At 44.0% G+C, this 13,708-nt stretch overlaps 1 protein-coding gene across 3 annotated transcripts in view; it reads right to left on the bottom strand.

Annotated features, from left to right (window-relative positions):
- CRACD (capping protein inhibiting regulator of actin dynamics) overlaps nt 1-7,464 on the bottom strand; it is a 296,879-nt gene extending 289,415 nt beyond the window's left edge. For 2 of the 3 annotated variants that reach the window (XM_073583576.1, XM_073583578.1), the window contains exon 1: nt 7,197-7,462. The gene's annotated coding sequence lies outside the window, so the exon portion shown is untranslated. Of the gene's footprint in view, nt 1-7,196 lie in introns of all 3 variants that reach the window. The other variant, XM_073583577.1, reaches the window with a different exon arrangement.
- Between the last annotated feature and the right edge of the window lie 6,244 nt (nt 7,465-13,708).

Raw genomic sequence — 13,708 nt, 5'->3', positions numbered from 1 at the left:
CATTGTTAGAATTACTGAAGGGGGTGCCAGATTCAAGACGGAAAAGAGCAGGTGATTGCCTACGCGAGTTGTTTTCTCCATGACGCCAAACGGAACCCGGACAACTACAGTTCGTTCAAGCTGGAGCTGTTAGCATTAGTGTGGGCCATGACGGAGAAGTTTGCACAATATGTGACTGGTTCTGAAGTCTTGGTACGCACCCATAACAACCCACTAGCCCAGTTGGAGAACACAAAGTTGGGGGGCCCTGGAGCAGCGCTGGGTGACTCGAATGGCCAATTACTGGTATAGAATTGCCTACAGGAGGGGAGTCAAAAATACTCATGCAGATGCACTATCTAGGGTGACACATGAGAAGCCTGGTCCCAACCGAGATGAAGAACTGGAGGCCGAAGACGTTCCTGAGTTCCGTGATTCTGCCAGGACGTTGGCAGTTATTCAGGAACAGGTACAAGCAGTGTCCCGGGAAAATGTATTAGGGCAGCCTCGTGACAAATGGGTACGGGTCAAAGAGGAAAACTGAGAACTTGCACAAATAAGACAGTGGGTAGCCCTCAAACAACTACCCCGCCAGAGTGAGAGGGAGGCCCTGTCTCCTGGGGCTCTACAAATTCTTCGGCAATGGGAGAGACTCCAACTGAGGAATGGATTGTTGTATAGGAAGATCCAATTACAACGGGCCCTGTCACTTGGAAAGTGGTGATCCCCAAAACGCTGCTGCATAAAGTGGCCACAGAGGCACATGAGAGAGGAGCTCATTTTGGCCTGGAAGACTTTTCAGTGGCTACAGAAACTAGTTTACCATCCCTTCTAAAAGTTCATGGTAGAGGAAGCATGCAGGCTCTGTAGGAGCTGCGAATTGGCCAAACCTCCAGAAAAGAGAGCCCCCACACAAACTATTGTGACCTAGAAGTGTTGATGATCAATTAGTTGATGATAGGCCCAGCACATCAAAGATATGAATATTGCTTGGTAATGACAGATCATTTCACCAAGTTTGCTGTCGTAACTCCGACAAAGGACCAAACAGCTGAATCAGCAGCACATGCCATCTGTAAGAACTTCATTCAAGTGTACAGGTGTCCGATGAGAATCCACTCTGACCAAGGTGTCCGTTTCCTGGGACGATTAATGGGGGAATTGCATCGCTTATATCAAATCGAGAAATCCCGGATGACGCCCTATCAACCTCAAGGAAATGTAGCTTGCGAACGGTTCAATCGCACTCTTATCCAGATGTTAAGGACACAAGAGGAAGACCAAAAGGTGCGGTGGCCATAATTCGTAGCAGAGTTGGTGTAGGTATATAACAACCGAGTACATTGCACCACAGGGTACACTCCATACACCTTACTCTTCGGCCGGCCAGGAAGAGAGTTTACAGAGTTGGAGCTGAATCCAGAGGAGGACTACCCACGGACGGGAGTGTCCACCTGGGTCCGAGAACATCGCCATCGACTACAGACGCTACATCATCTGGTGCAGACCAGGTTTCAAGAACTTGAACATCCCGAGACAACTCTGCAAGGAGGTGTTATCCAAAGCTTCCGGTGTAATGTACAGGGCTTCAGTAAGATTGCAGGCGTCCAGGAACAGACAGCTTGCCTTGGAAGAATTCTGGGGCATAGAAAGTGATACAAAATACCGGCGCATGCGCAATACTAATTTTATGCCTTGCCCACACTTGGGCAAAGCATAATGCGCATGCGCAAGGGCCTTTTTCAATGCGCATGCGCGGAAACCCTACATGAACGCAGTAATAAGAAGAAACAAGTGCGTAGGGCAAGACAGGAGTGGGGAGAAGAAAAAGCCCCGCCCATCGGACCGGACCGAGGCGATTTGCATACATCGAAAGACAGATTAACAAGGTATTTTTGCATCAAAGGTGGGGGGTCAGGGGTTATGAAAGGTACTACTAGAATACTTATGGGATGAACAATTAAGTGATATCTTTACCTGATATCACAAAAAATGGGTGACAGATTCCCTTTAACCTGTGTGGAACTACAAAAAGAAGTATGTGAATTAGGTATGTGGCTTCCATATTTGTGGCTCGCTCCACTCAATTTTTGGGAGTGCTGAATCATTAGGCAGTAAGCAAAAACACCAGAGAGCCAAGTGCCATATGACCTGTTCCTCTTTAGGGCCTATTCACATTTTTTTTAACGAGGATTGAGAAGCAGATTTTGCTGCAAATCCACATAAAAAATGCTTCAAATATTCTAAATAAGCTTCCTATTAGTTTTTCTGTGAAATGTCCAAACTAATGTAAAAAAAACAACCTGTACTGTATGCACTAAAATAAATTTTCCCAATAAAATTTGTAGTAAATTTATTCAAAGAATATTTGATGCAGTTTTTGATGTGGAATTAGGAGCTGAATCATCTAAGGCTACGTTCACACTATCAGTATTTGATCAGTATGTTGCATCAGTATTTGTAAGTCAGTGGAACAATCAGAGGAAAAGTATAACAAACAAGTCACCACTTCTAAAATTATCACCCACTCCAGGTTTTGGCTTACAAATACTGATGTACAATACTGTCCAAATACTGAAAGTGTGACTGCAGCCTAAATTCTTGGAAAAAAAACCCTATGTGTGAACGTACCATAAGGCTATGTTCACACTTTGCGTTTTTTGTGTTTTTTTTCCACAGGCAAAACCTGTTCTCTTGGAAATAAGAAACTTGCATAAAAAAAAGCAGGTTTTGCTTAGTTTTTGTTACATTTGTCTCTTGTACAAGCTGATACAGTTCAGTTATTTATGGTATATACTTTTGATAAGTCACAAATGGTGACCAAAAAAGGCCCCCTGCTATAGAGGGTACAGAGGAGGCAGTCGAACTTAGGCCCTTGCGCCAGATAGGGATTTAAATGACTATTTGCCATAAAAGAGCCCAAATTTATATATTTTACTCACTCATATAATACCATTAATTCCACAGCTCTTTAAAGACATCATCACTGTCCCCATCAGGGCTCACAATATAAGTTCCCCATCAGTATACCTCTGTATACTGACGAAGGATTTTCATCTGAAACGCGCGTCGGGGCATGTCTTAGAGGCACACTGCCTTTCTTTGTTATTCGGCATACAGGTAACTGGCCATGCTGCACCTTGTTTTTACATCACGATGGTGATAGTCTCTTACATGGTGGTTATTTAGTTATTTTGCAGTGGTGCACCTTGTTTTTGTGCTATTAATTGCATTTATTGCAGTGTCTCACTATTTTTTTTTCTCTGGCCATACATTAGTTAGTATAGCCAGCATTGTTGCACTTTATGCATAGTGGTCAAATTAACTATTGGCCCTATTTTAGCACAGCATTTTTTGCCATATATATATTTTTTCACATTGGTTTTTATTAAATTAGCACTTTTTTTATTTACACACCTACTGTGCTTTAGTCAGTGACAATTTTTATTATTTTTTTACACTGATTTATTTTATAAAAAAAAAAAATTTGGTGCCTTTTTTACCTGCTTTTATTAATCATGCCTCTTATTATAAATTGTAGGTTACCATGAGTTTATGAATTTTTATCTTTGGTACCTCGTTAATTATATAACATAAATTTGCGTTTTTTGCCTCTTTTTATTATATGACACATGTATTTATCATTGTTTGTTTGTGTCATGACTTAATAAAATATCTAATTTTAAATCAATTATTTTATTTTTTATCATTATTTTCTTATTTTTTACTTTTATTTTTCCATGTGTTCCTGCTGGTCCTTTTTCTTCCCCCATTTCCGGTGGTTTGTTGTTATTTACCCGGATGGTCTGCCATCCATTTTTTAAGGAGTGGTATACTTATTTTAGTAATTTTTGTATTATTACATATTGGTATTTTTACTTTATTTATATAAAATTGTAAGTAAACGCTTCCTTCTGTTTATTAACCTCTGTAGTGTGGGAGGAAAACAGAGAACCCAGGGGAAACCTATGCAAACACGGGGAGAACATAAAAACTCCTTGTGGATGTTGTCCTTGGTGGGATTTGAAGGCTACAGTGCTAACCACTGAGCCACCATGTTGCCCTATGAGTGGTGATTTTACAGGGACGCTTAGTAATTTCCCATTATGGCTGGGAACCCCGAAGTCTGACAGCTAGTGATGAGCGAGTATACTCGTTGCTCTGGTGTCCTCCGAGTATTTTGGCGTGCTCGGAGATTTAGTTTTCGCCGTCTCATCTGCATGATTTGCGACTGCTAGACAGCCTGAATACATGTGAGGAATGCCTGTTTGTTAGGGAATTTCCACATGTATTCAGTCTGTCTACAAGTCGCAAATCATGCAGATGAGACGACGAAAACTAAATCTCCGAGCACGCCAAAATACTCGGACACCCGAGCATGCTTGGGAAAACCTGAGCAATGAGTATACTCGTACTCGCTCATCACTACTGACAGCCTATCCTGCTGTTATTTTTTGATTATTATGTATACATACATATGAGGGGGTCCATGAAGAGGAAAGAGCATCACAATGTATCTTCCCCGCTGACAGATGGCATGTTTGTGCTGCTGTCAGGTCCACACATAATTGGCGTAATGTCGGTTTGCTGAAGCTTCTGATAGAATAATAGCGATTAATACCTATAACCAATGTGCGGAATCTGCAGCAATGATGACGCCTTCTAATGAAGGTGCACACGGATAGCCTGCAAGACAACCAGCCATACACGCGGCACAGTCACCCCCTATTTATTGCCATTTATGGGGGCACAGATCAGGCTGACAGGTTAATGAATTGATAATTAGCCGAGGAATATTTACTAGCCGCCTGGCAGCCATAACAGCACTTACCCTTTCTATAATCTGCCCTTCCCCCATCAGCACTCCCACTTGCAGATCAGTTTCCTAACCATTATTGAGGAGGCATTAAATTTTCACAAAGCGAGGAGGCTGATACTAGGTTTCTTTTAACTCTTTGTATGGACACAGATATAAAACTCATCTTCAAGGTACAAGACAGCTCAGGGGTGAAGCTAATATACCGGTACCTCTTTTCTGGGATAGAGGCCTCTTTAATCGGAAAGAGTAAAATATACACTCATCCTGTTCTGTAGAGAATATGGAAAGGCTTAATAGAAGAGAGGAGTGGTCATTTACTAAAATGTGGCCCCCGAGTGCTGATCTTAGGGAGCAGAGTAGTGGAAGGGACGTTGTGTGTTTACATGTTGCAAGTTCATACATCCCTTCTGTGCCCGTACATGCCCCATAACGGGCGATGATCGCAATGGCGAGGACAGGATGGTCGCTATTTGTCTTGTCCCTATACATTATCATGTTATTTAAGGCACATCACTTGTTTACAAGGAGATTTTTGCCACCATGAGCGACCTGATCACCATTTTGCTCATTTGTTGTTCAACGGTTTCACTAGTGGATAACTGAGAACGAGCTTTCCTATGAATACTCATGTGGCAATGATCTACTCATCTCAATGCACCATTAGTCCATAGAGCTACAACGAAGCGTTATGGTATTTCTTATGTAAACTTTATTCAGTTCTATAGCGCCAACCTATTCTCCATATGGGCTCACAATACAGAATCCAGATTGACCTGTCTGTATGTTTTGGAGGAGCCTATGCGAACACGGGAAGGCTATATAGACTCCATGCAGATATATTTGGTTAGAGCAGTAAGCCACAATACCAACCACAGGGCAACTGTGCTATCAAAGCCATGGCCTCAGCCTCTTGTGATCCCAAGGATCAAGACACCAAACATTGTATGGCTTACGGAGGAAAGTTTGTACACATCTGTTGATTCTTTCATTCACCCCAATTTTTTTTTTTTAGCGAGGAGCACCCCTTTAAGAAGCGATTAATATTTTTTTAAAATAGTAAAAATTAAGTAAAACAGGACGGCAATGGCGATGATGTGGCTGAGGATAACCTACACAGACTACTGTGAATGGCCGTGGATGAGGATAACCTACACAGTCTACCGTGAAAGGCCGTGGATGAGGATAACCTACACGGTCTACTATGAATAGCCATGGATGAGGATAACCTACACAGTCTACTCTGAATGTTCGTGGATGAGGAACCTACACAGTCTACTGTGAATGGCCGTGCATGAGGATAACCTACACCGCCTACTGTGACTGGCCGTGCATGAGGATAACCTACACAGTCTACTGTGAATGTTCGTGGATGAGGAACCTACACAGTCTACTGTGACTGGCCGTGCATGAGGATAACCTACACAGTCTACTGTGACTGGCCGTGCATGAGGATAACCTACACAGTCTACTGTGAATGGCCAAGGATGAAGATAACCTACACAGTCTACTGTTAATGGCTGTGGATGAGGATAACCTACACACAGTCTACTGCGAATGGATTACATCCTTGGCAAGTCAGCCATCACAAGGAAGAAACCTTATGTCATGGAATGTATCTTGGGTAATACTGGACAGCACCTAACATCTGGCCTAATGATATGCGCCAAATGACACGAGATATGACACCTACTGGTGGAGGTACTGGTAAGAAGTAGGGATATAAAAATGGAAATATCAAGCCAAATTTACAACTGAGGGCTACAAAATAGAGAATATTTTCTGATATGCATGTAGAAATGTCCACCCAAGCGTAAAGATGAGAAATGGCTGCTGTAGGTACATTTAGAGGACAAGTGTCACGTAGTGTCTCCCCAATCTAAGGACAAAGGCAGAAGGATCTAGCCCTGATAATGCAGGGATACTGCCGAGAAAGATCAACTAGCCTGAAGCAGCCAGGGGATAACAGAGCTGGGGGGCTACAATCTGGCGATAGACACACAGGAGCCAAGGTGAATCAGGCAATGACCAGACCCCTCTGATGTATAAGGCATGCCTGGAGCTGTCATCGGCAGCCTGGAGGTCACTCATACAGGCACCGTCACAGCTGGATATACTACAATGAACACTGCAAAGAATGCACACAAAAAACCCTATATCCATTCAATCACATGAAATATGAGACCCCTGCGGTACGAGCATGGCTATATACTGCACAATACAAAGAGCTAAAAGGAGATTAGGAAAGGGTGCGTTATTAATGGGGAAGCCATGTATCAATGGATCAGCTGCAGAGCAATACTGCAAGATCAATGGTATCACAGCATCCCTCAGCCACATACAGCAGAGGCTCCATCCAGGGGCAGACAATGCAGCTCCCTGTCAGGACAAAGCAGCCTACCTTATGGATGTGCAGGAGAGATGTCTGCTCCCAGCAGCTGCCTGGGTATGGTCACAGTGTGGCTGTCTGTCAGGCAGCCTCCATGGCTGCTCTCCTCACAGCTGATGCTTGCTGCCACACCATGGCAATGTAAGAGGAGCAGTCACATGCTCCAGCCGGCACACACTGCCTCCTACCCAGGGACCGCCACTCACTGGCCTTCCATGTGTCCTCCTGGGGGCAGTGAGGTGATGTGCCCATCCTGCCCGCTCACACATGAGGAGAAGTGCTTATTATTTATATAGCACCGTCATCTACCATGGCGCTGTACAGATAAAAATATCAATATGTATCAGGACTGAGAGCGCTTTATAAGTCGCTGTGACTCCTTGTATTAGATTCGCGCCCTAGGTTCTTTTATTTCATCCGTGTTCATGTAATATTTCTACATCACCGTAACATCTTGTAGTTTTCACTGGAAGTTTCAGGAAACCATGAATGTAGGTTGCTTGCTGCCACTAGGTGGCGTGGCACTAACAATTGGCTCCTCACACACAGGCTATTACCCAGACCACAGGCACCAAGCTGATCTCAGTTTGTATACCAGGAGTGTAGTTAAAGGGTTGTTCCACTACTTCGATATTGATGACCTCATCCATATCAAATTAGTGAGGGTCCGACACCCCAGCTGTTCTCCTTGGAATAGAAGAGGTCTGCAGTACCTGGAAGTGGCCACTACATTGTTTATGGAGCCCTCCTATTCTGTTATCTGTATTTTCTTGTGAAAAAAAATCTAACCGATTGCATCCTTGTTTTCTTTATATTTTATACAGTGACGCCAACTTTTTTTTGGAATTGGGGTTGTATAAACCGCGCCCCATGTATTCTGGTTCCACTTGTGCTAGACCGATCCAGTTAATCAGTTCTCAGAATAGCCTAGGGCACTGAAATTCAGGGAGCGGCTAACTATCTGGAGCTGACCTGTGAAGGTGGGAAATTAAAGGGCATCTGTCAGTACGATCACTCCTCCTAAGCCGTCTATATGGGCATGTAGGTCACAGGAAGCTGAATAAAGTGATACCTTGCTATCTGTGATCCGATGTCTTCTACTCTAGAGAAATCCACATTTTTCTTATATGTAAATGAGCTGTTAAGATCTACAGGCCTGACATACAGTGGGGGAAATAAGTATTTGATCTCCTGCTGATTTTGTAAATTTTTCCCACTGACAAAGAAATGAACAGTCTGTAATTTTAAGGGTAGGTTATTTTTAACATTGATAGATAGAATATCAAAATAAAATCCAGAAAATCTGATTGTATAAATTTATTTGCATTTTGCAGTGAGAAATAAGTATCGTACATACTTGTGTATAAGCCAACCCGAGTATAAGCCGACCCCCTTAATTTAGCCACAAAAAATTGGGAAAACTTATTGACTCGCGTATTAGCTTAGGGTCGAAAATGCAGCAGCTACTGGTAAATTTCAAAAATAAAAAGATCAGAATAAAAGTAAAATTAATTGAGACATCAGTAGGTTAAATGTTTTTGAATATCCATATTGAATCAGGAGCCAAATATAATGCTCCATACAGTTCATGATGGTCCCATAGGATGCTCCATACAAAAAATATGCCCCATATAATGCTCCATACAGTTCATGATGGTCCCATAAGATGCTCCATAGAATAATATGCCCCATATGCTGCCCCACACATTATGCCCCCATAAGATGCCCCACACATTATGCCCCCATAAGATGCTCCATACATTATGCCCCCATAAGATGCTGTTGCAATAAAGAAAAAAACAATACTCACCACTCGTCGCTGGGGGCCAGGTGCCGGTGTCCTGAGCAGGCGGGAACACTGGCGTGCTATGGGGGACAGGTGCCACTGTCACCGCTGGCTCAGGACCCCGGCACTGGCGATATTCACCTGTCCCCGTTCCATAGCCGCACGCCGCTCTGTCTTCCGGGTCCCTCTGTCAGTGACTATTCAAATCCCAAAAAGCAGATAGGAAGCTAAATGCCTTAAAATGCAATTTTATTTCAATAAATAATAAAATCAATAACAGAACGTAATAATATGATGATATACTTCAAATGAGGGCAAACATATGCAAAAGACAGGCTTAGATAAAGGTACATATGGGTTTTAGATAGACATATATATTTGGATCTTGTCAGTTCATAAGTCAAAAAGTGCTACAGGAGTATTTATAAGGTGTGTATCTTATTTTAGTAAATGGAGCCTAATAATAAAGGCTTCCTATATGACAGTCTCCTTAGGTATCTCCATATTACAAATGAACAGCAAGAAATCCTAAATCAAAAAAACCTCAGAAGATTACAGGCCAGCTAAATTCCTATTGACAGAGGCCACACAGCATACATCAGCATACATCAGCTGTAAAAAAGCGCATAGTGCAGCGCATATGATCATATCATTAGTTGCTGGCCAAATTAAGAGAAGGAAAAAAGTAGCTGCTGCAGATGGAGTATAGTACCTTATCAGCCTGTGCACTCCTTATAAATACTACTGTAACACTTTCTGACTTATGAACTGACAAGATCCAAATATACACTCACTGGCCACTTTATTAGGTACACCTGTCCAACTGTGTGTTAAGACTTAATTTCTAATCAGCCAATCACATGGCGGCAACTCAGTGCATTTAGGCATGTAGACATGGTCAAGACAATCTCCTGCAGTTCAAACCGAGCATCAGTATGGGGAAGAAAGGTGATTTGAGTGCCTTTGAACGTGGCATGATTGTTGGTGCCAGAAGGGCTGGTCTGAGTATTTCAGAAACTGCTGATCTACTGGGATTTTCACGCACAACCATCTCTAGGGTTTACAGAGAATGGTCCGAAAAAGAAAAAAAATCCAGTGAGCGGCAGTTCTGTGGCCGGAAATGCCTTGTTGATGCCAGAGGTCAGAGGAGAATGGGCATACTGGTTCGAGCTGATAGAAAGGCAACAGTGACTCAAATTGCCACCCGTTACAACCAAGGTAGGCAGAAGAGCATCTCTGAACGCACAGTGCGTCGAACTTTGAGGCAGATGGGCTACAGCAGCAGAAGACCACACTGGGTACCACTCCTCTCAGCTAAGAACAGGAAACTGAGGCTACAATTTGCACAAGCTCATCGAAATTGGACAGTAGAAGATTGGAAAAACGTTGCCTGGTCTGATGAGTCTCGATTTCTGCTGCGACATTCGGATGGTAGGGTCAGAATTTGGCGTAAACAACATGAAAGCATGGATCCATCCTGCCTTGTATCAACGGTTCAGGCTGGTGGTGGTGGTGTCATGGTGTGGGGAATTTTTTCTGGGCACTCTTTGGGCCCCTTGGTACCAATTGAGCATCGTTGCAACGCCACAGCCTACCTGAGTATTGTTGCTGACCATGTCCATCCCTTTATGACCACAATGTACCCAACATCTGATGGCTACTTTCAGCAGGATAATGCGCCATGTCATAAAGCTCGAATCATCTCAGATTGGTTTCTTGAACATGACAATGAGTTCACTGTACTCAAATGGCCTCCTCAGTCACCAGATCTCAATCCAATAGAGCATCTTTGGGATGTGGTGGAACGGGAGATTCGCATCAGGGATGTGCAGCCGACAAATCTGCGCCAACTGTGTGATGCCATCATGTCAATATGGTCCAAAATCTCTGAGGAATGCTTCCAGCACCTTGTTGAATCTCTGCCACGAAGAATTGAGGCAGTTCTGAAGGCAAAAGGGGGTCCAACCCGTTACTAGCATGGTGTACCTAATAAAGTGGCCAGTGAGTGTATATGTCTATCTAAAACCCATATGTACCTTTATCTAAGCCTGCCTTTTGCATATGTTTACCCACATTTGAAGTATATCATATTATTATTATTGTTATTGATTTTAATATTTATTTAAATAAAATTGCATTTTAAGGCATTTAGCTTCCTATCTGCTTTTTGGGATTTGTTAATTTTTGGAAGTGCCCTTTTTCTAGGCTATTATTCTATGGTATCAGTGACTATTCAAGCAGAGGACGTGGAGGACAGAGCGGCCGCAGCGGTGGACCAGGGACAGGTGAATATCGCATATACTTACCCCCTCCTGGCACGGTCTCTGTAGCCCCGCTTCTCCCACGTTCTCCAGCAGCTATTCCTTCCTTCAGCGGTCACGTGGTACATATTCATCTGCATATTCATGACTTTAATGAGTGGTACCACGTGACCGCTGAAGGAGGGTGCCTGAGAGAGTGGGAGAAGCAGGGGGACTGCAGAGACCGCACCAGGGGGGTCAGTATGATCTGACACCCCTGCCGACCCCCGGTATGACTCGCGTATAAGCCGAGAGGGGAACTTTCAGCTGAAAAAAATGGGCTGAAAATCTCGGCTTATACACGAGTATATACGGTATTTGATCCCCTACCAACCATTAAGAGTTCTGCTGGCTCCTACAGACCAGTTATACGTTCCTAACCAAATTGTTACCTGCATTAAAAAGACCGCTGTCTTACATGGTCACCTTCATAAAAGACTCCTGTCCACCAACTCAATCAGTCAGACTCTAACCTCTACAACATGGGCAAGACCAAAGAGCATTCTAAGGATGTCAGGGACAAGATCATAGACCTGCACAAAGCTGGAATGGGCTACAAAACCATAAGACACTGGGTGAGAAGGAGACAACTGTTAGTGCAATAGTTAGAAAATAGAAGAAATACAAAATGACTGTCAATCGACATTGATCTGGGGCAGCATGCAAAATTTCAACTCGTGGGGTATCCTTGATCATGAGGAAGGTGAGAGATCAGCCTAAAACTACACAGGGAAACTTGTTAATGATCTCAAGGCAGCTGGGACCACAGGCCCCAAGAAAACCATTAGTAAGGCCTCTTTCACACATCCGGTTTTTGTCATCCGGCACGATGCGGCAAAATTTTTAATAACCGGATCCAGCACCGGATCCGGTTTTGTTCCATAAGCTTTCATGGTCGCCGCATCGTGCCGGATGGTTATGCGTCGTGTCCGGTTGTTGCCGGACACGGCATAAATTAGCCGTCCGGCATCTGCAAAAAACGTTCCCTGCAACGTTTTTTGTCAGCGCCGGACCGGCTTTTTCCACAGCGCATGCCCGGACTCTGTGAATGTTAACCCCACAAGTGCCCGGCGAGAGAGAGATCTCTCTCTGTCACCCGGACACTTGTGAGAGATCTCTCTCGCCGGGCACTTGTGGGGTTAACACTCACAGTGTCTGGGTGAGAGAGAGAGATCTCTCTGTGGGGTTAACCCCACAAGTGCCCGGCAAGAGAGATTCTCTCGCCTGGACACTAAGTGTTAACCCCCCATGTCTCTCTCTCTCCACCCCCCTCTCCCCTCCCCTCTCCTCCCTTTCAGCAGCTGTCTCATCGGCTGCCTCTGTCCACCTCGTCCTGCGGCTCCTTTAATAATGTCCGAGCCGTATCGTCTCGCCGCACACACATCCGGTGTCACGGCTGCAGGCCGGATCCGGCGGCCCGGCTTTTCGCCGCACGCCGCCGGACCCCACACACCGGATGTGTGAAAGTAGCCTAACACATTACGCCGTAAAAGTTCAAAATCCTGCAGTGCCAGCAAGGTCCCCCTGCTCAAGAAGGCACATGTGCAGGCCCGTCTGAAGTTTGCCAAAGAACACCTGGATAATTCTGTGAGTGATAGGGAGAAGGTGCTGTGGTCAGATGAGACAAAAATTGAGCTCTTTGGCATTAACTCAACTCGCCATGTTTGGAGGAAGAGAAATGATGCCTATGACCCAAAGAAAACCGTCCCCACTGACAAGCATGGAGGTGGAAATACGTTTTGGGGGCGTTTCTCTGCTAAGGCACAGGACTACCTTCACCACATCAGTGGGAGAATGGATGGAGCCATGTACCGTAAAATCCTGAGTGACAACCTCCTTCCCTCCGCCAGGACATTAAAAATAGGTTGTGGCTTGGTCTTCCAGCAAGACAATGACCCAAAACATACAGCCAAGGCAACAAGGGAGTGGCTCAAAAAGAAGCACATTAAGGTCAGGGAGTGGCCTAGCCAGTCTCCAGACCTTAATCCCATAGAAAACTTATGGAGTTGAAGCTCCAAGTTGCCAAGCAACAGCCTCAAAATCTTAATGATCTAGAGATGATCTGCAAAGAGGAGTGGACCAAAATTCCTCCCGACATGTGCACAACCCTCATCAACTACAAAAAACATCTGACTGCTTTGCTTGCCAACAAGGGTTTTGCCACCAAGTATTAAGTCTTGTTTGCTAGAGGGATCAAATACTTATTTCTTACTGCAAAATGCAAATAAATTTATAAAATTTACACAATGTGATTTTCTGGATTTTATTTTAGATATTCTATCTCTCAATGTTAACCTACCCTTAAAATGATAGACTGTTCATGTCTTTGTCAGTGGGCAAACTTACAAAATCAGCAAGGGCTCAAATACTTTCCCTGAGAATCTACCTCAAGGGCTTATTTTAAATAAAAAGGGGCTTACTGGTGTGAGACATGTAAT

This window comes from Dendrobates tinctorius, unplaced genomic scaffold (assembly GCF_039654945.1).
Source record: "Dendrobates tinctorius isolate UK_male_01 unplaced genomic scaffold, ASM3965494v1 ptg000079l, whole genome shotgun sequence".
Lineage (NCBI taxonomy): Eukaryota > Metazoa > Chordata > Amphibia > Anura > Dendrobatidae > Dendrobates > Dendrobates tinctorius.
This window is presented reverse-complemented; position numbering and strand designations above follow the sequence as displayed.